Source organism: Podarcis cretensis, assembly GCF_951804945.1.
Source record: "Podarcis cretensis genome assembly, chromosome: 8".
NCBI lineage: Eukaryota > Metazoa > Chordata > Lepidosauria > Squamata > Lacertidae > Podarcis > Podarcis cretensis.
Genome location: NC_137177.1, coordinates 91,327,035 through 91,354,639, shown reverse-complemented (window position 1 = coordinate 91,354,639; position 27,605 = coordinate 91,327,035). Strand labels below are relative to the sequence as shown.

The window sequence follows — 27,605 nt, the reverse complement described above, 5'->3', positions numbered from 1 at the left end:
AGTATTCTTGCTGCGGTTGTTGCATACATAAAAAATGTTCTATCCTTCTTTAACACCAATTGGCCGACAATGCCCAAAAGGAAGGCCTCTGGTTTCTTGGGGAAGGTATATTTAAATACCTTTTTTAGTTCATTATAGATCATTTCCCAGAAAGCCTTAACCTTTGGGCATGTCCACCAAAGGTGAAAGAATGTTCCCTCAGTTTCTTTACATTTCCAGCATTTATTGTCAGGCAGGTGATAAATTTTTGCAAGCTTGACTGGGGTCATGTACCACCTATAGGTCATTTTCATAATGTTCTCTCTTAAGGCATTACATGCCGTAAACTTCATACCGGTGGTCCACAACTTTTACCAGTCAGCAAACATAATGTTATGACCAATGTCCTGTGCCCATTTAATCATAGCTGATTTAACTGTTTCATCCTGAGTACTCCATTTCAACAGCAAGTTATACATTCTTGAAAGAATCTTAGTTTTAGGTTCTAACAATTCTGTTTCTAGTTTCGATTTTTTCCACCTGGAAGCCTATTTTTTTATCCAAGTTAAAGGCCTCTCTAATTTGATGATAATGTAACCAATCTCACACTTTATCTTTTAGTTTCTCAAAACTCTGCAATCTCAATGTATCTCGATCTTGTTCTAATATTTCCCAATATTTCGGCCACTTGGCCTCCATATTGAGTTTTTTCAAAGCCTTAGCCTCCATAGGTGATAACCACCTTGGGGTCTTGTTTTCCAATAAGTCTTTATATCTTGTCCAGACATTAAACACAGCTTTCCTGACAATATGGTTTTTGAATGCTCTATTGACTTTTACCTTGTCGTACCACAAATATGCATGCCCAAACGTCAGCTCCTTCGGCCAGTAAAGCCAGAGTTGTTCACGACTGGACTTAACTGTCAGGGGTGCTTTACCTTTTTACAAGTAGTGTCAATTCCTCTCAGCGAGAGTAGTTTAACAATCAATCCCTCTTCCCAGGCAAGTTTATTAAAACTTCAGCTGTAGGGAGACCTTTGCTTAGGCATTGGGCTTTTATCCCTCCCAGTCCCTGGCCAGGGATCTGGGGAACATCAGGGTTATCCAGAATATGTGGGGATTGGGCTGGCTCTGGAGAACGTCTGTTCAAGCAGAGAGTCCGCCCCCCCCCCCCCATTTTGCCACCTTAGCAGGAGGAGAGCAATGACAACCTAAGAGCGTATGGCCAATGCCTCCCCTCAAAACAACCCCTTTAACGGGGAACCCTGGGATCGGCACCGTGGGGGAGGGGTCACCGCTCCCCCCCCCCCCCCATTTAGGGAAGACAGACTAAAGGATTCCGCTCGAGACCTGAAACCGCCAAAGTTGTGACATTTTGCTACGGGGAAGGCAAAATCTGCCAATGCAGGAAAATTCCTTTCCAGCCCTTCAACAGCGACCATAATGTAGCAGCGCCTGCGTACCTATGGACAAGAGGTTAACCTGCAAAAGAAGGCTTAACTGAGGGTGGGTAGGGTGGGAGAAGCTCTGGAGCCGACTGAGAACTCCCAGGCAAGTTCTGCCCACTGTTGGGTGGGCTGGTCAGTTCCTCCCCTTACCTGGCCAACTCTCTCCTGGCCACGCAGGAGATGTCCACAAGTATTTGTGTTATGAGAGATAAAAACTTTACTTTCTCCACTTTGCTCCACCCCCTTGTTCATTTTGCTGGCCTTTTTGGACAGTATCCTTCTTGAGGTGAGGCTGTAAAGACAAATATCTAGAGCCATATCTCTTGCAGAACTCAACACTATCCTGGTCTAATAACATGTTCTGGGTTCTGGTTCTGGTCTGAACCTATCAAGGAATATCTCCAGAAGACGTAGAACTCTCCAGGCTGTTCTTGGAAACATTTATGTCATCAGAAGCAAATGTTTCCTTCCTGGCAAGCATTTCCTTCCCCCGTTAGGACCTCCATCCCTCTCATTTTGCCCCTCCTCCTTCCCATTTCTATAAAAGCGGGTATGGGATTCTCCACAGACTTACCTGAGGGACACCAGAGCCCTTTCCTCCAACCCCAATAAGAGTTTGCCAGCAACTCATTGAAAAACCAAGATGGTAAGTGGAATGCTTTGGGGACGGTTGGTACACAATTTTTTCTTTAATCTAGATTAGGCTTAAATGGTGGAAAGGGGGATTTGAGGTGTGGAGAGGGGGTGTGCAAAGGCATTCAGAATTATGAGGATTGAGTATCTCAGTTGCTGAGGCTTTCTCAGACTCCAGGCTTATCTGAAGTCTTATCCACCCTTACTTTTCCTCTGCTTTTTCCAGGCACAGTCTGTGCTTTATAGCAGGGGTAGGCAACCTAAGACTGGATGCAGCCCAATCCAGTGTTTCCTGCTTGGCAGGGGGTTGGACTCGATGGCCCTTGTGGTCTCTTCCAACTCTATGATTCTATGATTCAATCGCCTTCTCAATCCGACCCGCGGACGTTCTGGGAATCAGTATGTATTTACATGAGTAGAATGTTTCCTTTTATTTAAAATGCAACTCTGGGTTATTTGAGGGGCATAGGAATTTGTTCATATTTTCTTCCAAAATATAGTCTGGCCCACCAGAAGGTCTGAGGGACGGTGGACCGGCCCACGGCTGAAAAAGGTTGCTGACCCCTGCTTTATAGCTTTAGAGCTCACATTTGGGGATCAAATCCAAAGCCGGGATGGCTTTTGTAATTCTGGAACTGTCCCTGGAAAATCAGAGCATTTGGAGGTTATGCCTTCTCTCTATCCAGACCCCCATTCAGACCAGTGCTCACAACATTATTTAGTTATCTTTAGCTGGGGTAGTGAAACTTTTTTTATATAAATTCCAGCGCAACCCTGCTGCTCAGGTTAATGACTTAGGACTCATTACAATGACCTACAGTTGGAACTCTCACAGCAACAACTCCAGGGTACAAACCACATAGCCTGAGCTTCCCTCTGACTGTTTTCTTTCCTGCATTTGTCAGGAAATTGGCCGGGGGAATTGGCCAAAGGCATTGCCTTTTACCGTTTACCTGCCGTTTACCTTCCCGCCGGAGCGGTACCTATTTATCTACTTGCACTTTGACATGCTTTCGAATGCTAGGTTGGCAGGAGCAGGGACCGAGCAATGGGAGCTCACCCCATCGTGGGGATTCGAACCGCCAACCCTTTGATCGGCAAGCCTTAGGCTCTGTGCTTTAGACTAACTTAGGCACATTAATTTCATTGGCTCTGCTCTGACTAAAATTTAGTCACATACAATGCATTTTTTAACAGCATCTTGAATGATTTGTGTATGTGTGTGTGTCTATTGCAGAAAATCCTCTTGAGCCTGACTGCCTTGTCTTTGACACTTGCCTTGTGTCAGGGATCCTGCATATATAGCGAGCCCAAAGAAGAGATTAAAGATGGTAAGTTAATAACAGCAGCAGCAACAACAAATGATGTTGTCAAGCAGCCTATTCATTTAGCCAAATCAGTATTTAATGTTTGGGAAATGTGTTCCTGACTAGAGATTTTTTAGCATACACCTACCAAATCTGCTCTTGCAGAACCAGAACACAGACCAAAATGCAGCAACCTTCAAAATCTACACTTCTCCGGATGTTGTGATGCTGCTCAGAGTCTAAAATGACCTGACGCTGCTCCAGTCTCATCTTCTCATTGATGAGTCGCTGCTTAAGCTCTTACTTTTATTATGTTTTTTTGTGTTTTTTAGGTTGTGAACTGCCCTGAGGATGGTATATATATATATAGTAATAATAATAACTGTTAGAAATTGAAACGGCCAGATTCCCCATCCACAGGGCACCCCATTCACTCCCACCCTGTTTTAAGCTTGGAACCACCGTCTGCAGACGCAAGCAGGAGACTGCATGGCCGCAGTATAAGCAAGACAGACGTCCAGAGTCACTACCTTTCTGGTCAGCAACCAGGACATGCAAGAATAAAGGTGGCAAACTTCCCACTGCTCTTCTCCATGTCAGGAAACGCTTTACCTATTACATTTTCAAGTATCAGGCTGCAGTCAGAAGCACAGGAGGAGCTGGACAAGTGGACAAGTTGCAGCCACTGGGCTTCTCTTGCACAGTCTCTGCATTGTGCATTGTGCTGAGCAGCAGCTTCTGATTTCACGAGCTGTTTGGGAGCTGATGTTAAATGTATGGGATTTCTCTCCCTAGGTCAGCCAGTGCTGCCCACTGAGTGTACTGATCCCATTGATGGGAGCAAGCATCCATTACACACCAAGTGGAATACACAGAATTGCATGGAATGCACATGTAGTGAAAAGGGAATGCTGTGCTGTTCCAGGTAAGCCAAATACCCAGAATGGCACTGGGTCTATTAATCTCTTTCAAATTATTTTGCCCCGTTCTCTCTGGAAGACCTTCTGCTCAATTAAAATTCATGGACAGAATGAGCTGAAGACGGTTGTCGCAATTAATCTTTACATCTGAAGATAGGTTGCATAAAATTGAGCATGTCCAGAGTGCCTTTCCAATCATCCGATGACCAGGCGTTCGCTGTGTGGAAGCTTGGACTTTGGGGTCTCCCTGAGTCCCAGATCCTCTCATCCGGAGACCACCTAGGAGCTGGTGCTGGGGAGAGGGACCCCGATGCACCCAGTGGAAGAGGACCCTCCTCTTTCCTGCACCTTCCTGCCTCCTTCTGTCTCCCTCCTGGCTGGCCTCTTGGTTTTGCACCAACATTTTGCTTCACCCATTTCTGTGCATAGACGCTGCCCTCACCCCCTGCAAACATAGTGGGGGGTGGAGGGTCATCGTATAGCAACATGCAATGGCATATTGTGCAAGACATGTCTTTGTGCATTCAGCTTGGGTTCCCCAGGTGAATTTGGCCTCAGGGCAAATGATTTCCAAGGGCTTGGTTTTCCCTGGATGGAGCAAACATCTTGCAAAACTGCTTTTCTGCCAGGCAGTTCCAATCATTCTTGGCATGTCCTAAGCGAGCAGGAGAAAGGAGCACTCCTCCACAAGATCTCCATAAGCTCAGGGAAACCTTAGTTTACACATTCTTCTTCTTCTTCTTTTTAGGCACTTTGATCTTGTCGAACGTCAGGGATGTAAAGCAATGTTCAATCCAATCAAATGTGAATATGTTTTATATAAAGAGGATGATTTCTCCAAACCCTGTCCCTGAGCTTTACAAATCCCACCCAGATTCCTTTCATGTTATAGAATCTGAATAAATCAGTCATAAATAAATCAGTCATAAATCAATCAATCAATCAATCAATAAATGAAATAAATCATTTCAGTGTGTATCTGTTGTTTTTGCTTGATATCACTACTTGCAAAATTTGGTACATATCATAATGAAAGTGATAGACATGCCTATCTCAGCTATCAGCAGCTATTTAGATACTAATGGATTATTAACTATTGCTTAATTTGAAATAAGTTGTTTATTTTAAAGTTATTGTGACTTTTTTTTGTATTGGATCCGATACAAGTCACTCACCAATCACAATTCTGACTTAGCTGAACCCCCTGACAGACAGGAGTGACCATGCTGGCTCATTTGACAGAAGTTGCTTAGAACATGCACATTATGCTTCATAACCTTCTTCCTAGGAAGGTTAGAGACTCGCCTTTTTAAAGGCACCTCTCTCTGGGGCCGGGGGGGGGCAGTTCAGGGACCTGGAGTGGCAGCAGTGACTGCCTTAGAGGACTCCCAAGGAGAGGGGAGAAGAGGAGGCTGAGGGAACCCTCCACAAGGGAGGGGTGAGGGGCTGCCGGCTCTGCAGGCAAGAGGTGACATAACTGGGCTCCTGAGCCCCACAGGAGTCTGCAGAAAGAATGTAGTTGGTCAAGGGAGCTGTGGACTCAAAAAGGCTGAAAACCTCTGCTCTAGCCAATTATCCCAAACTGCTTTTGACACTGAAAAAACACACAACCACAGTATAGATCAACTCTTGTTTCTTGGGTAGCTCATTGACAGTGCCAGAATGAGGGAGGTGTAGGCGGTTCCCCCACCCAGGTCTGCAAGCTGAGCGGGTGAAACATATTAATAATAAAACCTATATTTATATGGGTACCTACTCAAAGTTAAACCCTGGGTTATTGAGTCGCCGCAACTATGACATAATGCACTTGAGAGCATGCGCTGAATGGAAGGCGGGAGGCAGAAGGGTGCCAAATGAATCTTTGGGGCGCCAAATTTTGTCCTCGCTTAGGGCGCCATATTCCTAAAGTCTGCCCCTGCCATTGAGTGCGATGCCTTTTTGTGCATCTCAACTGAGCTGAAGTTCCTCCTCCAGATGTCACTGGACTGCAACTCCCATCAGTTTCCCTGATTACAAAAGCAGATAAAGAAGCCGGTTTTGTTTCCGACACAGTTCATTAAAATGGCAATCAGCTTAATCTTATGGCTTAATTTAAAAACACAGCTAAATGAGCAAGCAAATGATCTCAAGACCCAGAATTGTTATAGTCATCTGCCGATTTTCCTTCTCTTTTGCCTCTTTCAGAAAGTCATCCTACCACTGATTGTTTTGCCCCATGGGTTTTGCTTCCTTGGCCCCTTCAAAGCAGAGATAAAAAATGGCAACATTGTCAAGGAGCCTATTAATATGAGCAAAGGATGATTTGAGTACAGTGTCCAGTTCTGGGCACCACAGTTCAAGAAGGACACTGACAAACTGGAACGTGTCCAGAGGAGGGCAACCAAAATGGTCAAAGGCCTGGAAACGATGCCTTATGAGGAACGGCTAAGGGAGCTGGGCATGTTTAGCCTGGAGAAGAGGAGGTTAAGGGGTGATATGATAGCCATGTTCAAATATATAAAAGGATGTCACATAGAGGAGGGAGAAAGGTTGTTTTCCGCTGCTCCAGAGAAGCGGACACGGAGCAATGGATCCAAACTACAAGAAAGAAGATTCCACCTAAACATTAGGAAGAACTTCCTGACAGTAAGAGCTGTTTGACAGTGGAATTTGCTGCCAAGGAGTGTGGTGGAGTCTCCTTCTTTGGAGGTCTTTAAGCAGAGGCTTGACAACCATATGTCAGGAGTGCTCTGATGGTGTTTCCTGCTTGGCAGGGGGTTGGACTCGATGGCTCTTGTGGTCCCTTCCAACTCTAGGATTCTATGATTCTACACACACACACACACACACACACACACACACACACACACGTAAAGGACCTCTGGACAATTAAGTCCAGTCAAAGGCGACTATCTCGCTATATAAATTTGTTTTCCTACATTTTGTTATTTTCCAATTCAACAAAACTAGTGACTTCATATGTTTCTTAATATGTTCTGCTATTTTCTTACACTTCAATCCCCGCTATGGTCTTCTCGTATGGGAAATAACTTCTTAAATAGACTACAGTCTATTTAAGGCCGTCTTTAGCATATGCGCCACTGGGGTGCAAAGATCCGCCCAGCTCCCCCAAATTTAGTTTAGCCCCCAAATTAACTTTTATTATGCCTGTGTCACTATTATCATTTGATAAATAGCGCTCACACCTGCGCAGGTCCAAAAGGAGGGCTTTTTTGTGTTTTTTGTTTAAAACCAGCTTTTCTAAAGAAGACAAAGAACACTTGTAAAGTGTAAAGACTCCAGGCATGCGCTTACGGTCGTAGGGAGGTGTCTGGAAGATGAGACGGGCGGGCGTTGTGCGCATGCGTGGGAGAACCGTCTCGGGCAGCCTTTCATTGTGGGAGCAACCTTCTTTCTAGAAGAGCTGGGAGGGCCCTTGTGAGCACACATATACGAGTTCTTCTTGGGAAGGTTCCGGAGCCTGCGCACACTGCCGTCGCTAGATAGGCGCGTTCTCTTTCTGTCTCTCCCTCTTTCCTGTCACTCCCCCCTCCTCCCGGCTTTGGTGAGCGGCAGGCATGCGGCGCAAGTCGTGTCAAAAGTGTCGCTGACCCCGTTGCCACATTGCAGCTCAATACAATGCACTTAGGTGGCTTCATCGGTGGGCGCCTGGTGCCCCCCCAGAATTCGGCGCCCGGTGCTCTGCACCCTTGCCCCCCCCCCGGTAAAGATGGCCCTGGGTATGGCCATTCCCTTTAAGCCAGGCATGGCCAAACTTGGCCCTCCAGATGTCCCGGGACTACAACGCCCACCATCCCTAGCTAACAGGACCAGTGGTCAGGGATGGTGGGAACTGTAGTCCCAAAACATCTGGAGGGCCAAGTGTGGCCATGCCTGCTTTAAGCAGTCCTCCTTCAAAGATTCTCAATTTGTGTCTCTAATCATTGCCTCGGGTTTGCCCTCTCTGCATATTCCAGGATTTCCATCAGCCATTCTTCCTTTGAGGGTGTCCTCTTATCCTTCCATTTCTAAACGTAGAGAATCCTTGCCGCTGTAGTTACATACATAGGCCTCTTTAACTGTGTGTGTGTGAGAGAGAGAGAGAGAGAGAGAGAGAAACTGGTCCTGAAAGCATCTGCCTCTCCCACTCTGGAGGGCACAGCTAAAGAATCCCAGGCCAGCTTGTCTCGGTTCTAAAACTTCCAAAGAAGGCCAGTCCCACCTTCCCAGGTAATCTGTTTCTGAAGAAATTTGTGTTTGTTCATGGTTCAGTCATAAGGCATCTTTAGCAACCTTGCGGTCAGGGGCTTTTTAGCAAGAAGGGAGAGGCGCCAACGGCCACACAGGGAGGGAAACATGGACCCCCAGGACCAGAGTACGGCTGCGCTGAGGCAGAAAACGCCACTTCCCTGGAGCCCCAGGGAAGTGAATTCCTCAGCAATATTTTGGGAGATGTACGTGGGTAGCGCTGTGGTGTAAACCAGTGAGCCTTGGGCATTCCGATCGGAACGTCAGAGGTTCAAATCCCCACAATGGGGTGAGCTCCTGTTGCTTGGTGCCAGCTCCTGCCCACCTAGCAGTTCGAAAGCACGTCAATGTGCAAGTAGATAAATAGGTATCGCTCCAGCGGGAAGGTAAACGGTGTTTCCATGCGCTGCTCTGGTTTCACCGGAAGTGGCTTAGTCATGCTGGCCACATGACCCGGAAAAACTGTTTGCGGACAAACGTCATCTCCTTCGGCCAGTAAAGCCAGAGTCGTTCACGACTGGACTTAACTGTCAGGGGTGCTTTACCTTTTTACAAGTAGTGTCAATTCCTCTCAGCGAGGGTAGTTTAACAATCAATCCCTCTTCCCAGGCAAGTTTATTAAAACTTCAGCTGTAGGGAGACCTTTGCTTAGGCATTGGGCTTTTATCCCTCCCAGTCCCCGGCCAGGGATCTGGGGAACATCAGGGTTATCCAGAATATGTGGGGATTGGGCAGGCTCTGGAGAACGTCTGTTCAAGCAGAGAGTCCGCCCCCCCCCCCATTTTGCCACCGTAGCAGGAGGAGAGCAATGACAACCTAAGAGCGTATGGCCAGTGCCTCCCCTCAATACAACCCCTTTAATGGGGAACCCTGGGATCGGTGCCATGGGGGAGGGGTCACTGGTTTGCACCCCCCCCCCCCATTTAGGGAAGACAGACTAAAGGATTCCGCTCAAGACCCGAAACCGCCAAAGTTGTGACGTTTTGCTACGGGGAAGGCAAAATCTGCCAATGCAGGAAAATTCCTTTCCGGCCCTTCAACAGCGACCATAATGTAGCAGCGCCTGCGTACCTGTGGAGAAGAGGTTAACCTGCAAAAGAAGGCTTAACTGAGGGTGGGTAGGGTGGGAGAAGCTCTGGAGTCGACTGAGAACTCCCAGGCAAGTTCTGCCCACTGTTGGGTGGGCTGGTCAGTTCCTCCCCTTACCTGGCCAACTCTCTCCTGGCCACGCAGGAGATGTCCACAAGTATTTGTGTTATGAGAGATAAAAACTTTACTTTCTCCACTTTGCTCCACCCCCTTGTTCATTTTGCTGGCCTTTTTGGACAGTATCCTTCTTGAGGTGAGGCTGTAAAGACAAATATCTAGAGCCATATCTCTTGCAGAACTCAACACTATCCTGGTCTAATAACATGTTCTGGGTTCTGGTTCTGGTCTGAACCTATCAAGGAATATCTCCGGAAGACGTAGAACTCTCCAGGCTGTTCTTGGAAACATTTATGTCATCAGAAGCAAATGTTTCCTTCCTGGCAAGCATTTCCTTCCCCCGTTAGGACCTCCATCCCTCTCATTTTGCCCCTCCTCCTTCCCATTTCTATAAAAGCGGGTATGGGATTCTCCACAGATCTACATGAGGGACACCAGAGCCCTTTCCTCCAACCCCAATAAGAGTTTGCCAGCAACTCATTGAAAAACCAAGATGGTAAGTGGAATGCTTTGGGGACGGTTGGTACACATTTTTTTCTTTAATCTAGATTAGGTTTAAATGGTGGAAAGGGGGATTTGAGGTGTGGAGAGGGGGTGTGCAAAGGCATTCAGAATTATGAGGATTGAGTATCTCAGTTGCTGAGGCTTTCTTAGACTCCAGGCTCATCTAAGTCTTATCCACCCTTACTTTTCCTCTGTTTTTCCAGGCACAGTCTGTGCTTTATAGCAGAGGTAGGCAACCTAAGACTGGATGCGGCCCAATGGCCTTCTCAATCCGACCCGTGGACGGTCTGGGAATCAGTGCGTATTTACATGAGTAGAATGTTTCCTTTTATTTAAAATGCAACTCTGGGTTATTTGAGGGGCATAGGAATTTGTTCATATTTTCTTCCAAAATATAGTCTGGCCCACCAGAAGGTCTGAGTGGACCGGCCCACGGCTGAAAAAGGTTGCTGACCCCTGCTTTATAGCTTTAGAGCTCACATTTGGGGATCAAATCCAAAGCCGGGATGGCTTTTGTAATTCTGGAACTGTCCCTGGAAAATCAGAGCATTTGGAGGTTATGCCTTCTCTCTATCCAGACCCCCATTCAGACCAGTGCTCACAACATTATTTAGTTATCTTTAGCTGGGGTAGTGAAACTTTTTTTATATAAATTCCAGCGCAACCCTGCTGCTCAGGTTAATGACTTAGGACTCATTACAATGACCTACAGTTGGAACTCTCACAGCAACAACTCCAGGGTACAAACCACATAGCCTGAGCTTCCCTCGGACTGTTTTCTTTCCTGCATTTGTCAGGAAATTGGCCGGGGGAATTGGCCAAAGGCATTTTCTTGGCCAACCTGAGCATCACCCTGTGCTTTAATGTAAATAATCATTTATCTCTGAACGCTCCTCTCTTTGCTGTGGCTCAGAATCCAAAACTGATGGACTTTGAGAACAGATATATAAACAAAATCAATGTTTCTGAGGTATTGAATGCTATGGGATTTGTGACGGAGGGCAGTTTACTTTATAAAAAATCCCACTAAGTATAAAATGACCCAACTCAGCTACTGAAGTGTATAAGCTTAATGTAGAGGGAAGTTTTCAAAGGCCTTGGGTTGAATCCAGTGCGAATCATACCCAGAGTAGATCCATTGAAATTGATGGACAAGACTAACTAAAAGGGTAAAGGGACCCCTGACCATTAGGTCCAGTCGTGACCGACTCTGGGGTGCTCATCTCGCTTTATTGACCGATGGAGCCGGCGTACAGCTTCCGGGTCATGTGGCCAGCATGACTAAGCCACTTCTGGCGAACCAGAGCAGCGCACAGAAACGCCATTTACCTTCCCGCCGGAGCGGTACCTATTTATCTTCTTGCACTTTGACGTGCTTTCGAACTGCTAGGTTGGCAGGAGCAGGGACCGAGCAACGGGAGCTCACCCCGTCGCGGGGATTCAAACCGCCAACCCTTTGATCGGCAAGCCCTAGGCTCTGTGCTTTAGACTAACTTAGGCACATTAATTTCATTGGCTCTGCTCTGACTAAAATTTAGTCACATACAATGCATTTTTTAACAGCAAGAGAGGCTATAAATATGATAACACCATCTTGAATGATTTGTGTATGTGTGTGTGTCTTGCAGAAAATCCTCTTGAGCCTGACTGCCTTGTCTTTGACACTTGCCTTGTGTCAGGGATCCTGCATATTTAGCGAGCCCAAAGCAGAGATTAAAGATGGTAAGTTAATAACAGCAGCAGCAACAACAAATGATGTTGTCAAGCAGCCTATTCATTTAGCCAAATCAGTATTTAATGTTTGGGAAATGTGTTCCTGACTAGAGATTTTTTAGCATACACCTACCAAATCTGCTCTTGCAGAACCAGAACACAGACCAAAATGCAGCTACCTTCAAAATCTACACTTCTCCGGATGTTATGACGCTGCTCAGAGTCTAAAATGACCTGACGCTGCTCCAGTCTCATCTTCTCATTGATGAGTCCCTGCTTAAGCTCTTACTTTTATTATGTATTTTGTGTTTTTTAGATTGTATTTTTAGGTTGTGAACTGCCCTGAGGATGATATATAAATAGTAATAATAATAACTGATAGAAATTGAAACGGCCAGATTCCCCCATCCACAGGGCACCCCATTCACTCCCACCCTGTTTTAAGCTTGGAACCACCGTCTGCAGACGCAAGCAGGAGACTGCATGGCCGCAGTATAAGCAAGACAGACGTCCAGGGTCACTACCTTTCTGGTCAGCAACCAGGACATGCAAGAATAAAGGTGGCAAAGATTCCCACTGCTCTTCTCCATGTCAGGAAACGCTTTACCTATTACATTTTCAAGTATCAGGCTGCAGTCAGAAGCACAGGAGGAGCTGGACAAGTGGACAAGTTGCAGCCACTGGGCTTCTCTTGCACAGTCTCTGCATTGTGCATTGTGCTGAGCAGCAGCTTCTGATTTCACGAGCTGTTTGGGAGCTGATGATAAATGTATGGGATTTCTCTCCCTAGGTCAGCCAGTGCTGCCCACTGAGTGTACTGATCCCATTGATGGGAGCAAGCATCCAATACTCGTCAAGTGGAATTCACCGAATTGCATGCAATGCGTATGTAGTGAAAAGGGAATGCTGTGCTGTTCCAGGTAAGCCAAATACCCAGAATGGCACTGGGTCTATCAATCTCTTTCAAATTATTTTGCCCCGTTCTCTCTGGAAGACCTTATGCTCAATTAGAATTCATTGGCGGAATTAGCTGAAGATGGGTGTCCCAATTAATCTTTATATCTGAAGATAGGTTGCATAAAATTGAGCATGTCCGGAGTGCCTTTCCAATCATCCAATCACCAGGCATTCGCTGTGTGGAAGCTTGGACTTTGGGATCTCCCTGAGTCCCAGATCCTCTCATCCGGAGACCACCTAGGAGTTGGTGCTGGGGAGAGGGACCCCGATGCACCCAGTGGAACAGGACCCCTCCTCTTTCCTGCACCTTCCTGTCTCCTTCTGTCTCCCTCCTGGCTGGCCTCTTGGTTTTGCACCAACATTTTGCTACACCCTTTTTTGTGCATGGGTGCTGCCCTCAACAACTGCAAACATAGTGGGGGGTGGGGAAGAATCATCGTACAGCAACATGCAATGGCATATTGTGGAAGACATGTTGTCAGGGAACTGACATCGGAGCGAGAGGTGGAGGCAAGGCTCCAAAGCGATGCAGGAGACGGGATGAAAGGCGAGCTCAGGATGCGCAGGTCAGACCCACCCCCATGGCAAGGAAAATGCCTGGACTGGTACACAAGTTTGGGGGGAAGCCCCAGGACTATAACGCGTTCCGAACGGAAATAGAGTACAACTAATGGAAGTGCCCCAACCAGACCCACCCAAGGTGTCAATAGCCATAGAGGTGGTGCTAGAACTCCCAAATGGACACCCAGTCAAGGTGAAGGGACTGCTGGATTCAGGCAGCTCCTGCAATTTCTTCAGCAAGGACTTCGCACTAGAGCACCAACTCCACCTGCTGCCACTGGATTTTCCCCTCCAAGTCACCACGATAGATGGCAGGGAGCTGCTGGGAGGGGAGGTGACGCATCAAACCCCACCAATGAGAATGAGGGTTTCCAGGCACACGGAAACCATTGCCTTTCACGTGGCCACACTGGCGGGACCCCCTATAATATTAGGCATGAGATGGCTAGCACTACATGATCCAGTAGTGGCTTGGCATCAACGGACAGTCACCTTTGGGTCAGCTCACTGTTTGGAACACTGTCTAGGGGAGGAAAAGCCAAGGTTGATGGTGGCCAGAGTGGCGGGAACGGCACTGGAGCCGAGAGGAGAGGTGCCGCCACAGTATGCTGACCTGCAGGAGGTCTTGAGCGAGAGGGAGGCGGACAGGCTGCCACCACATAGGCCCTTTGACTGCCAAATCAACTTACTCCCAGGGGCGCAGCTGCCAGTGGGTAAGCTGTATGCCATGTCGGATCGGGAGATGCAGGAGTTGAGGAACTTTATTGACAAGAACCTGAAAAGAGGTTTCATAAGAGAATCTAAGGCAATGATCGCGAACTGCTTGCAATTTACGCAGCCTTTCGGCAGTGGAGACATCTGCTAATAGGAGCCCAGGACAAGATCCAGGTGTGCACAGACCACAAGAACTTGGAATACTGGAGAACGGCTCGAGTTCTCAACCAGAGACAGATTCGATGGGCACAGGAGTTCTCCAAGTTCTTCTTTGAGATCCAGTACGTGCCGGGAGAAGAGAACGTGAGGGCAGACGCGCTGTCCAGGAAGCCGGAATACACAGAAGGAGAGGGACCGCCGGAAGTGAGATACGTGTTCCCAGAGGAACGATGGGTGTGTGGGGGAGCGTGGTTGGGAAACGAGAACTAACCGAGCTGATTCGCCACGACGAATTCGCTCAAACCAGAATCAGGGAACTCAAGGAAGCGAGGGGAGACCAGGGAGGCTTTGAGGAAAGGGAAGGACTGCTGTACTACAAGGGGGCAATGTACGTACCAGGGGAGACCTTGAGGGAAAGGGTGCTCAAACAGCTTCACGACAACCCAACAGTGGGACACTTTGGTCAACACAAAACCATGTTGCTGGTTACGAGGCAGTTCTGGTGGCCAAGGGTGAGGGAAGATGTACGAGAGTATGTACGTGGGTGTGACCGCTGTCAACGGGCTAAAGGGGAGAGGGCTGCCCCAGCAGGGTTGCTGGAACCCTTACCCACACCGGGAAGACCCTGGGAGGTGGTATCTATCGATTTCATGACAGATTTGCCCAAATCTAGAGGGAAGACAGCAGTCATGGTAGTAGTGGATCTGCTAACCAAAATGTGCCACTTCATAGCTTGCTCACATGCAGTAACGGCAGAGGAAACGGCCAGGTTGTTTGTTGACCACATCTTCAGGCTGCATGGAGCTCCTTCGAGGGTCATCTCAGATCGCGGGAAACAATTTACCTCGAGGTTCTGGAGGAGGCTCATTAACTTATTGCAGGTGGAGGTGGGATTCTCGACGGCAAGACACCCGGAGACCAACGGGCAAGCAGAAAGAGCGAACAGTATTTTACAGCAATACCTACGCTGCTACGTCAACGAGAGACAGAACGATTGGGTAGAGAGACTAGTGCTGGCCGAATTTGCGTACAATAACGCTGAGCATGTGTCCACGGGGATGAGCCCGTTCATGGCTAATTATGGGTGTCACCCCAGGGCCTTTCCCGGGAGGGGGGATGAAGGGTGGAGCGTGCCTGCGGCCGAACAGTTTGTGGAAGAAATGGAGGCCCTGCACCAGCAACTTAAGATGAACTTGGAAAGGGCCAAGGAAGTTTACAAGAGGCAAGCAGACAAGCGTCGCCGGGAAGGGGAAACTATAAGGGTGGGGGACCGGGTGTGGTTGTCCACCCAAGGGCTACCCTTTAAGGGAGGGTGCAAGAAGCTACGGCCAAAACGGCTAGGACCCTTTGAGGTAACGCAGCAAGTGAACCCTGTGGCATTCAGGCTCAAGTTGCCAGACAGCATGAAAATCCACCCGGTGTTTCATAGGTCCCTACTCTCACTGTACAGGGGGGAACGGGAGTTCCGGGGGGAAGAGGGAGAAGGCATCACACACCCGCAAGTAGAGGAGAGGGAACACCACAACCAGGTGATGGAGATCCTAGATTCGCGGTGGCGGGGGCGGCAGGTGGAGTACCTGGTAGCTTGGGAAGGGGAGCCCGAGTCAGAAAACACGTGGGTTCCTGCGGGGGAGATAGATGATGGATATCTTGTGGAGGAGTTCCACGACAGGTATCCGGGTAAGCCCAAACCAATAGAGAGGTTCTGGGAGGAGCAATTTGGGACCACAGACGAGGAAGAGGATTTTGTGGGTTTTCCTGCTTCCGAAGAGGAAGGAGGAGAAACGTCAGAGGAGGAGGAATCGGACTGGGAAGCCCGTCCCGCGCAAAGAAATCGGAGCGGGTGGAAAGCGGGGTTTGAGTCCTCGGAGGATGACGGCAGCTCCTTCCGGGGATTCCCTGCATCATCGGCCGAAGAGAGAGACAAAGTACGTGATAGGGTCGGGTCGGGGGTGGAGGGGGTCCTGGGAGGGAGGTGGATGTCAGGGAACTGACATCGGAGCGAGAGGTGGAGGCAAGGCTCCAAAGCGATGCAGGAGACGGGACCAGCAGGGGGGAAGGAATTCAGCGCAACACCAGTAGAGAAGGGAGGGAGATGGAGGATTCGGAGAGGGGTCTCCAAGACTCTTCACCCGAGACTAGTGGAGAGAGCACGGGCACGCGTCTGCCCACTCCTTCCTTGCGCAGAAGAGTCCCGCGCAGGGAGAGTAGGCGGAGAGTTGGCGTCAGACAACCTCTATGCTGGAAGAGGTTCAAGAAACGCCCAATGACGGATTCTGCAAGCGACTGAATGGCCACGGAGTGAGGGCTGTCAGTCGAGGCATGGTTAGCCAGGCAACCTAGCCAAAAGTAACGGCAACTTACGCACGAGTAATCCCTTATAACCATTACACATGTCCTTTGTGCATTCCATGTGCTTGGTTTTCCCTGGATGGAGCAAACATCTTGCAAAACTGCTCTTCTGCCATGCAGTTCCAATCATTCTTGGCATGTCCTAAGCGAGCAGGAGAAAGGAGCACTCCTCCACAAGATCTCCATAAGCTCAGGGAAGCCTTAGTTTACACATTCTTCTTCTTCTTCTTTTTAGGCACTTTCCTCTTGTCGAACGTCAGGGATGTAAAGCACTGTTCAATCCAATCAAATGTGAATATGAGTTCTATAAACTGGATGATCCCTCCAAACCCTGTCCCTGAGCTTTACAAATCCCACCCAAATTCCTTCCATGTAAGAGAATCTGAATAAATCAGTCATATGTGCATTTCGGTGTGTATCTGTTGTCTTTGCTTGATAGCACTACTTGCAAAATTTGGTACATATAATGAAAGTGATAGACATGCCTATCTCAGCTATCAGCAGCTATTTAGATACTAATGGATTATTAACTATTGCTTAATTTGAAATAAGTTGTTTATTTTAAAGTTATTGTGACTTTTTTTTCTATTGCATCCGATACAAGTCACTCACCATTCACAATTCTGACTTGGCTGAACCCCCTGACAGACAGGAGTGGCCATGCTGGCTCATTTGACAGAAGTTGCTTAGAACATGCACATTGTGCTTCATAACCTTCTGCCTAGGAGGGTTAGAGACTCGCCTTTTAACATTTATTTTTATTATATTTCTATACTGCCCTCCACCCAAAGATCTCAGGGCGGTTGAGAGCATAAAAATACAAAATACCTACTAAAAACAGGAGGAGAAAAAGGAAAGAAAAAGGAAAGTACCTCTCCCACCCACTGGACCTCTTGGGAAGGAGGCACATGAAGATGATTGTAGGGCCCGGGTAGTGTCAGGCTTGGGGGATCAGATCCCTCCCACGGTGGCAGCCAAGAGGCAGAGAAAGGATGAAAGTTCTTACCAAGCCATTTATTCAATAATTCACAAAGCGTGACAAAGGAATGCAGTCTTCCCTAAATAACGGCATTGCTCCGAGTAAAGTCCCCTCCCCTCCAGGTCTCCCCTATTCTACGTCACTCCTGCATCGGCGTATCTGAGCTGTCTGCCTCTGAGCTCTCTGTTCTGCTACCCTTGATGCCCACCTGGCCCCGGAAGGGGGGCTGGCCAGGAATCCTTTCCAAGGACACGGAGTCTGTCAGCTGTCTCTCCCCTGGTGCTGCTGCTACTTCCTGCTCTTCCTCTCCCAATATTTCCCAGCTTCTCCCCTCTGCAGCTTCTCGGTTATGCCCTTCTGCAAACCACGGTTCTAAATCTATACTGCCCTCCTGTTCTCAGGTTCGTTCAGGAGAAGGGGGGTTCCCCACCATTCCTCCTTAGTCCAGCCCCTGACCGGTAGGAGAGAGTCAGTCCTTGGTATCGTGATCCTGAGCCCTTTAAGGCTGGCAGACAGCAACACAAGCAACAGGCAATTCCTGCACTCTTCTCCATCCAAACAAACACTTTTTTTTTTTTTAAAAAAAAAAAGGAAAGTCGCCGCCTGTCACTCCCGCATGTGGCTGGCAGGCAGCAAAACTGAACAATTAGAGCAGCGAGCATGACATATACAGCCCTTTCCAAAAACTCCTGTATGGCTAGAGCAGCTGCCTGGCCAGGATGTGGCAAACCAGCCCTGGCACCCCTCCCTGCTTTTCAAAAGCCCCTGCCTACAAGAGAATGTCTCCTGCCCCTTTTTGTTAAGCAGCAAAGCAATGAGAAGGAAAATGGGAATGATACCTTTCAGGTCTCCCACTTTTTCAAAGGCAGCCCAAGCAGGGGAAGTGAAATGGCCTCAACACTTCTCCCACCCTTTGGGATGACGCAGAAGGATGCCCAGGCTTCCAACAGAGTTGCCACTGCTGCAAACCCTAGGAAGGAAAAACAAAGAAGCTGTGATCCTACTTCTGCTAATGGTAAGACATGCAGGACATTTTCTCCTCTCCCCGGAGAAATTCAATGAAATCCCACTTTCTCTGCCCATAAATAAGCTGGAGGAGTTTTAAAGACGGTTGCTCAAAGCTCTGTTTCAAATATTCCTGAAGAGGTTTCTGTTGCCATTCTTCAAAATGAACACAAACTAAAGTCTGAAGCAAATATTTTCTTCTCGTTAACTTTTTTATTTTTTTTGACACATTAGTACACCAGAACTGCAACATGAAGGAGGCATCTCCTCAGCTTAATCTCTGGCCCCATATCTGCATACATTTGGGAGGCAGATTCCCTGGAGTCACTTGCAAGGAACAGCCCTTGGAGAAGCAGCTGTGTCTTAGCCCGAAGGATTTGTGCATCGAAAAGCCAGGATGGTAAGCAGAATTGTAATAATAATAATAATAATAATAATAATAATAATAATAATATGCCACCCATCTGGATTGTCCCAGCCACTCTGAGCGCCTTACAACAAATTATGGTTTATGTGTTAGTGTATCCAACAGTTTCTTACAATTGGATCTTGTAAAATGCTGGAAAAGTTGCAGAGGAAAGGCAGATTTACACGGATCAGCAGCGAAAGGATAAGGTGCCTGAACGTTTCTCTCCTCTTTGAACTTTGGACCATCTACTGTCTGCCCTGCATTTATCCTGTGCCTGCAGACCTTTCATGGTTTCCTGATGGTTTCTTTGGAACTTATCAGAGGATTGGTTTGGTTTTTTTTTAATAAAAACTAGATTTTAGAAGTAGGCTTCTGAAAACCTTTACAAATCAAGTTAACTAGCATAACATTTCTGAGTGCAGAATTCATTTTTTCTTGGGAGGGGAGTCACAAACACACCCAACACAGATTCTGGGTATTTTGGAGTGGTAATTATGTGCCATTTTTAAAAAATGCTCAGTCTCTCAGGATTAGCCTCAACACAAGTTTGCAGAGGCCCAGTTTTGCGGCCGGAGTGGGGGGCAGTTCAGAGACCAGGGGCAGCAGCAGCGGCTGCCCAGAGGACTCCCAAGGAGAGGGGAGAAGAGGAGGCTGAGGGAACCCTCCACAAGGGAGGGGTGAGGGGCTGCCGGCTCTGCAGGCAAGAGGTGACATAACTGGGCTCCTGAGCCCCACAGGAGTCTGCAGAAAGAATGTAGTTGGTCAAGGGAGCTGTGGACCCAAAAAGGTTGAAAACCTCTGCTCTAGCCAATTATCCCAAACTGTCTTTGGCGCTGAAAAAACACACACAACCACAGTATAGCTCAACTCTTCTTTCTTGGGTAGCTCATTGACAGTGCCAGAATGAGGGAGGTGTAGGCGGTTCCCCCACCCAGGTCTGCAAGCTGAGCGGGTGAAACGTATTAATAATAAAGCCTATATTTATACGGGTACCTACTCAAAGTTAAACCCTGGGTTATTGAGTTGCTGCAGCTATGACATATTGCACTTGAGAGCATGCGCTGAATGGAAGGCGGGAGGCAGAAGGGTGCCAAATGAATCTTTGGGGCAAAAATTTTGTCCTCGCTCAGGGCGCCATATTCCTAAAGTCTGCCCCTGCCACTGAGTGAGATGCCTTTTTGTGCATCTCAATGGAGCTGAAGTTCCTCCTCCTTGTGCTTGTTTTTCAGAAAGATCTCCTCAGCCTGACTGTCCTCTGTTTCAGCCTGGCTTCCTGCTGTGGATTCTGCTTCCAAGAAGTGCATAAAATAAGGGTTAGAAATGGTAAGGCTACAGTGGGTGACTACCCATTTCTTTTGTTAGGGAGATTGCTGGCCAGTGGTCCTTAAGGGCCCATGGGGGGTGGTCAGTTTACGAAAGACAGTCCTCTATCTGGAGGGGGTCAGGGGCAGTTCTCTAGATGAAGAAGCCCTCTTTTGGAAGGAATGGCTGGTCCAAGATCAGTTCAAAGAAAAATTAGAGCAGAGGCCCTGAAGTTGCTCACCAACAATGAGCACCTAGGAAGCCAACCGGTTAGCCATACATATACATTGCACCTATACATATACAATAGCAGGTGCAAAGTTTGTGCAAATCTGTGCCCTCTGTTAGTAATGTCTTTCCTCTTTTTTGTGATCCATTAGTGGCCACTCATTGATATCTCTTTAGAGGAGAAAACTGTTAGATCAGGGGTCAGCAAACTTTTTCAGCCGTGGGCTGGTCCACCATCCCTCAGACCATGTGGTGGGCTGGACTGTATTTTAAAAATATATATGAACGAATTCCTATGCCCCACAAATAACCCAGTGATTCATTTCAAATAAAAGGACACATTCTACTCATGTAAAAAGACGCTGGTTCCTGGACCGTCCACGGGCCAGAGTGAGAAGGCAATTGGGCTGCATCCAGCCCCCGGGCCTTAGGTTGCCTACCCCTGTGTTAGATGGTTTCCTGTTGATAAAGAGATGCCCTTGAATGTGCCAAGGTCAGAGGCAGTGTCCCTCTGAACAGCACTCCACGCCACCCAGTGCAGGCATGGGGGGGGGGAGCGAGGGGTGAAGGACAAATGAAGCCCACCCAGCTCCCGCCAGAGTGACACCAGCCCCAAGTGGCATGGCTGTTGCACCCCCCTCCTCAGCTCCGAACCTTGTGAGGCTCACACAAGGCTGGGATTGAAGGGCGCATGGTTGCCACGTCCCCGCACCCCCTCCCTGAGCAGCCTTGCAAAGCTCGGATCGAGGGAGGGCGGCACAAGAAGGGTGCAACAGCCATGGCATGCTGGGGGGCCTGCATTGGGCACCTGCTTCACACCCCTTCAGAAACCTGTGCCCAGGGCCAGGGCCCCTCTGGCTCTTCAATTTGCAGAGTTCATTTTATTTATTTATTTAGAGAGAGAGAGTGCGTGCAAGTTTTTAGCATTTGTAGAAACTGAGATCAAAATGTTCGCAGATGTATTAATCATTTTATTGCTTGCTGGGGTCCTTTTGGAGAAAGGATGAGATATAAACAAAATGAAAAAATAAAATAAAATGATATGGAGGTGCTATTCTCATCATTTTTAAAAAAGTGAAAAGCTTACCTACTCCCACCTTTCAATTATTTATTTTATTTGGAGTATTTGCTTTGCTCTCATCTCTCTCTTGAAAAAAATCCTATGGACATCAGTAGGAGTTCCCATCTCCAAGTCTCTCTTTCCCCCCATAGATCACTTTATTTGGGTCATTCCATTGCCTGCTGGTAGGTGGAGAGGCTTGGTGGAACCTTGACCAGTTAGGCAAGAGAGGGAGATGGCTGAGGTCCCCCCTGCACAATTCTTTAAGGTGCCAGATATTATCCCCATGTCTCTTTGTGACTATGGCCTGGTTCAGATGCTCAGTGGCCCTGGCAGGAGTGCCTGTGTCTGAGGCCACTGCCATCTGCACATGCTCACATCATCTTGGAAACATGGCTCTGTGAATGCACCTGCATGTCTCAGCCCCACAGAGGCCTGAGGATTCTCCTCATGAGGCTCCATGCTCCCTCACATGGGGCAAACAAAGGAGCATGTGAGATATTTGTGCAGCAGGCATCATTTTGAATACAGTTATCTTGTGTCTGGTTTCCCTGTTTGATGCTAACATGATAAAAAAGCAACAACAGCTCCATAAAGGAAGCAGCGGAAAATTTCTTTCTTGTTTCCTTTTCAAACAAAGAAGCTCGTCTTATTTCTCTAGCAAGTGTCCTTCATGCATTCCATGACAGTATCTGTTTCACAGGTTAAGCCTGGGAATGTGGGGGCTATTATGTAGATTCCTGGTGACATAAGCCTTCTTTCATGAAACCCATTTCCCTTGCCTTAAAATTCCCTGGTGTCCAGGGGATTCCCGACACTGAGAGCATGTCATATATTACAAATAGCTAGTAAATGATTGCATCACATAGCAAGGAAGTGTATACGCTGTGTTTAGAACCCCACAACCTGATTCCCTTTTGCCTATCAGGTGTTTAGTGGGGTGCATCTGAAAGGGGGAAAAGGTTTTACCTTGTGCAAAGTGTGCAATTACCGTACATTTCCTGGGTAATTACATTTCCTGGGTTTCATTGATACTTGGAGGTTGATGCTATTGCCAAGGAGATTGGTGGGGTTTCTTCTCCCCCACCCCAGGTGAACTCCTGCGTCCAAGTGAGTGTACGGATATATATGACGGGAGCCAGCATCCATTGGGAACTGCCTGGAATACAGCTGAGTGCATGCGATGTGAATGCAAGGAAGGAGGAATGGAATGCTGTGCCAGGTAGGCAAAAACCCTGAGTGGGATTGGATTTATTCACCCTTTTGAAAGTAGGGTATTAGGAGTAGAAGCAGCAGCAGCCCCTCTCTCCCGCTGCACATAGAAGTGGGAGATCAACACTAGGTAGCTCCAGAACCAGCTAATTTTAGCTTTGCCTCCATGTTGCTTCCTGCTGAGTTTTGCTGAGACTAAGGAGGAGGAAGCTGCCAAGGCAGGGCCACCCCTGGACTGATTTGCAAGTAGGCAGGCAGGTTTGGTCAGACTGAGGTGGGTGGGTCAGGGCATTTGCCCTAATGGACCAGCCTCCACCAGGCAGGGCAAAGAGCAGTTGGAAGGAGAGCTTGTAGCCTCTGTAGGCGGGTGGAGATTTCTACCATCATTTGAGAGGGTAGCACATGCCCAGCTCTGACGATAATTCTGCACATGGATCCAAATAGTTCCTTCCTTAGTATTCCTCAAAAAAGAAACAACAAGCCCTGATACCCTCAGCATCATAGGAAGCTGCCTTATACAGAGTCAGACCATTGGTCCATTTACTGTGCTCAGCACTGTCTGCTGTGACTGGCACTGGCTTTGCAGGGTTTCAGGCGGGGGCCCAGGTAGACTGGCCCTCCCTGAAGAACCCCACAACCTCTTTTAGTGCTCAGCTCTGCTCCAGAAAGTACAAAGAGGGGTCTGAGCGCAGTGCAGAGTCACTTTGCCTCACCATTGCAGGATAGTCCCTGGCCCTAAGCTAGTTGGGACTGTGTAGTTGACCACCAACACTATGAACTGGAACCAGAAACAAACTGGAAGCCAATGCAACTGATGTAAGACCAGTATAACATGGTCTTAAAAACATACACCAGAAAGCAAAGCAACTGTTGCCTTTTGTCCAAAGCTGCAGTTTCTGAACATTCTCCCAGGGCAGCTCCAGGTAAAGGATGTTGTAGTCATTGAGCCGGGAGATGATGAGGTGATACAGGAATGGATGCAGGTGGTACATCAGCTGCAGGTGGGCAAAATGCTCCTGGGCACACCAGCCACCCAGGCATGCAGGAGCATTGCCGAATCCAGGAGCACTCCCCAAACTCTCTTGATAGACAGGGATGGGGAACTTTAAGGTTGGGGGTCAAATGTGACCCTGCAGTTCTCTCTTTCTGGCCCTCAGGACCCTGGCAAGGCCATGGCTCATCCTGGTCATGTCCTGTACTCCTTTCAAGTGATGTTGCCTCTCTGAAATGGGACTTTGATGTCTGGAAAGAGAAAAGTTCTGGCTTCTGCCTGGCTGGAACATAACCTGTGATACAAAGGAAAGAGCCCATCCTTTGCTCTGCGCACTTTAGCCACCACTAATTTGTGCCCCTCCCCAAGTTGCCCATTGGGGAATGCAGCCCTCAACTTGAAAAGGATTCTTCACCCTGTTGTAAATCCTTATTAAGTATCTTTATGAAAAGGTGGTCCATAAATGATTTAAAAATAGAATTTTTCTTTTTCTTTTCAGATATGGTGGCATTCTAGATGTTGTAGGTTGCAAAGCAGTGATCGATCCAGAAACGTGCCAGTATAAGTTATATAAGCTTGATGACCCCACAACGCTGTGTGCCTATTAATTTCCAGAGGGTCCTGGCAGTGTCCTCCCTGGGAGTTCACTCTCTTTTGAGGTGGCCTCTGGACAGACCCACTTTGGGGACTGTTTTAAGCCTCACCTTCCATGTGTTTCACCTGCCGAACAGCGAAACAAGGGACCGGCTTGAATTTCATATTAACTTAATGCTTGCTAAATGCTAAAACAACAGCAGCAGATTCTCACTCCCAGAACATAAGTGATCTTCAGTTGTGGGGATGGCTTTCAACCCAAGAGCCACATCCCCTCCCCACAGGGCCAGTGGGGGGGGGGGGAGAGGGACAAAGTTGGTGCAGCAATAGATGTGAACCTGACCTTTGTACCACAGGCTACATTCCAGTCCCACAAATCTAGGGTGTCTCCCCCATCTTCCCCACATATCTCTCCATCCAAACAATACAGTTCAGAATCACATTCTTGCAGATCAAAGCATTTGAGGAGGGGGCAGAGCAGGGCCAGAGAGGGTGTGGCCTGAGAAGGAGACAGGATTCGGGGAGATCCTGACATGGGATGGATAGCGAGGCCTCCAGGGTTGCCTGGATCCCCCAGGCCTGCAGACCCACCACCACCACCTAAGGAACACTGACACCATTGGTTACCAAATATAAAAGATAAAAAGACTTTATCACAGAAGAACATCTTGGAAACATTTTCAACTACAATAGTCTGACTAGGAAAAACTGGCAGGCACATGTTAGAACACCTACAGCAAGTTCCTTTGCATGTTTACTTTGAAGTAAGTCCCCTCTGTTCCTTGTGGTGGAAGTGAAGAGAGTTGGACCTGTGGTGGAAGTGAAGAGAGTTGGACCTATACAGTAGGACATTGGAAAAGAAGCAAATAAAATAAAGGGACTGTCTGGATGCTGTTATCTTTCTCATTTCTATAGTGAATGAATAAAAGCTAATCTTCACACTGCTCTCCATTGATATCTTTTCTTTAAAATGTTACTGTCATTTGATAGTTTCATCACTGCAGCTATTTTCTATGCTGTTTATTCCATGAGTAATCAAGAGTCACACCAAACATATTTTAGTTGCACACAATAATTTGTGGATTTTAATTCATTACATTTATCCATTAATCCATATCCTTGTCTTTCAAAATATCCAGATTGCATGCTTCAGGATGAAGAAGCAGTTAGAAATAGTGGCATATGAAGGGCAGAGCCCCATCCTAATACCCAACCCAATGCTTTCAGGGGTTAGGATTCAGTGCAGCTGCTCCTCCCCTTCACTGGGATCCCCTGGGCTGTGCCAGCAGGGGAGGGGGCACCTTCAAAGAGGTGCCAATCTGCCAAAAGTGTGGAAGAGTGCATGCAACCCCTGGCAACAGCTGCTGCATAATGGGGCAGGGCAGGTGATGGATCAACTGCATACAAGTTGTGTCCATTTCCTGGGCAGGAGCCCAATCCAGACTGGATTAACCAAGGAACTGGTGCAGTGAAAAGGGAATAATATATATACACCTCCTTCTCTCTCTCTCTCTCTCTCTCTTTCTTTCTCTCCCCCTCCCTCCCTCCCTCCCTCCCTCTCTCCTTCTGCTGTAGATGTAGTTTAGCAGGGGGCAGCAAGTTTTATCTTGCCTGGGCCGGATTGGTCCCACAGAGATCCCTCCATGGGCTGGATTGTGTGTGTGTGTGTGTGTGTGCGTGTGTGTGTGCGCGCGCACGTGTGCCCGCAATTTTCAGCACTGCGGAAGTGAGTCCCTGCATCGTGCTGTGCCAGTTTAGTGCAGCGTGCAAGCAGGCGACTCAGTTCGGGGACGGCTCAGGGGCTGGTCAAAAGACCTCTGTGGGCCGCCTCTGGCCCATGGGCCTTAGGTTGCTGACCCCTGTAGTGGAGAATCCTCCACTGCTTGCCTTCCTGGTTAGACAGGAAATGCATTGTAAATGCAAACGCATCTGCAGATGTTGTAGAGCTGTAGTGAACAAAACTGAGAGGCAGTGCTTAAAACTGGGATTAGGATCATGAAAGACGATAATCTGTGTTGTTTTTGGTAGCCTTCCAAACACTGCCCTGGGGCAACTGGAATTCTACCCTGAGGAAAGTGTTGCCAAACAAAGTGAATTTGCACAACCCCTTTTCTAAAATCTGGCTTTTCAAGGAGGGGTGTTGGTGGCAGATCCTTGACTAGAACGGATGGACTGGGAGTCAGAGAGGACAGGGAATGTTTCTGAAGCCCGTTTTGGCAAGACCAAATATAGTTGCATCATCACAACAATCTTTACAGCATTTCCATAGAGAACAGATTAAAGATTTGGATATCTGGCCTTACTGAAACACAAAAGCATTAGTTGACTTTCTAGTTTTGCTGTGCAGATGGAAAGTCTTCATGGTGAGAAATGGCTTCTAAAGGAAAGGAGTGTTCTATGGTAATGGCAGCAAGGAATCTACATTTATAAAAGGAGGAGAAGCCAAATGAAGGAAAATGCCTTTTTAAGCAGAGGTTGGATGGCCATCTGTCATGGGTGCTTTTGTTGAAATTCCTGCAATATCATTCTTATTAGTGGATGCAGAGGCCAATAAAAAAGATGTCTACAGAGGCCTCCGCTGCCAACCGATGGTGCCCTTCTCCCAACCCCTTCACTTACCTGAAAGAGAGAGAGAGAGAGAAGCCATTCCTGCATGCATAGAATAGTCTCAGCAGGGGTGATGGCCAGTTTCCTGACAATGGAAATCAGTTTCTTATTATGGCCTCACCATTGTCACTTAAGCTTCTGAAGGCTTTAAATACAGTGGTACCTCTGGATGCGAACGGGATCCGTTCCAGAGCCCCGTTCGCATCCAGAGCAGAATGCAACCCGCGCATGTGCATGACATCAGTTTGAGCATCTGTGCATGCGCGAGTGGCAAAACCCGGAAGTAACCCATTCCGTTACTTCCAGGTCGCTGCGGAGCGTGACCCGAAAATGCTCAACCCGAAACTACTTCAACCCAAGGTATGACTGTAATAAGAATTTGCAAGATCATAACAGATGATTTCTCATCCTCTCAGAAAAGCAGAAGTTTCAGAAATAAGAAGCGGCTGAGATACGGTGCAATGACATGTACAAGACACACACTGTCTGAGGTTGCTCATGCATGCCATGCAGGCACATGGGTGGGGTCCTGGTGGGG

General features: G+C 47.8%; 3 long non-coding RNA genes across 4 annotated transcripts in view; all 3 read left to right on the top strand.

The window, feature by feature from the left end:
- LOC307223313 overlaps nucleotides 1-25,266 on the top strand; it is a 39,460-nt gene extending 14,194 nt beyond the window's left edge. The window contains exons 1-5 of one of the 2 annotated variants that reach the window (XR_013842068.1): nucleotides 18,540-18,674; nucleotides 18,899-19,064; nucleotides 20,303-20,396; nucleotides 22,756-22,885; nucleotides 24,366-25,266. This is a non-coding gene — a long non-coding RNA (uncharacterized lncRNA). Of the gene's footprint in view, nucleotides 1-18,539; nucleotides 18,675-18,898; nucleotides 19,065-20,302; nucleotides 20,397-22,755; nucleotides 22,886-24,365 lie in introns of those variants that run through there. The other variant, XR_013842067.1, reaches the window with a different exon arrangement.
- On the top strand, nucleotides 1,818-5,164 carry LOC307223317. The gene is made up of 4 exons (XR_013842072.1): nucleotides 1,818-2,073; nucleotides 3,298-3,391; nucleotides 4,163-4,292; nucleotides 5,036-5,164. It is a non-coding gene; the product is annotated as an uncharacterized lncRNA (long non-coding RNA).
- Nucleotides 10,182-17,086, top strand: LOC307223316. The gene is made up of 4 exons (XR_013842071.1): nucleotides 10,182-10,216; nucleotides 11,853-11,946; nucleotides 12,728-12,857; nucleotides 16,916-17,086. It is a non-coding gene; the product is annotated as an uncharacterized lncRNA (long non-coding RNA).
- Nucleotides 25,267-27,605: the final 2,339 nt, after the last annotated feature.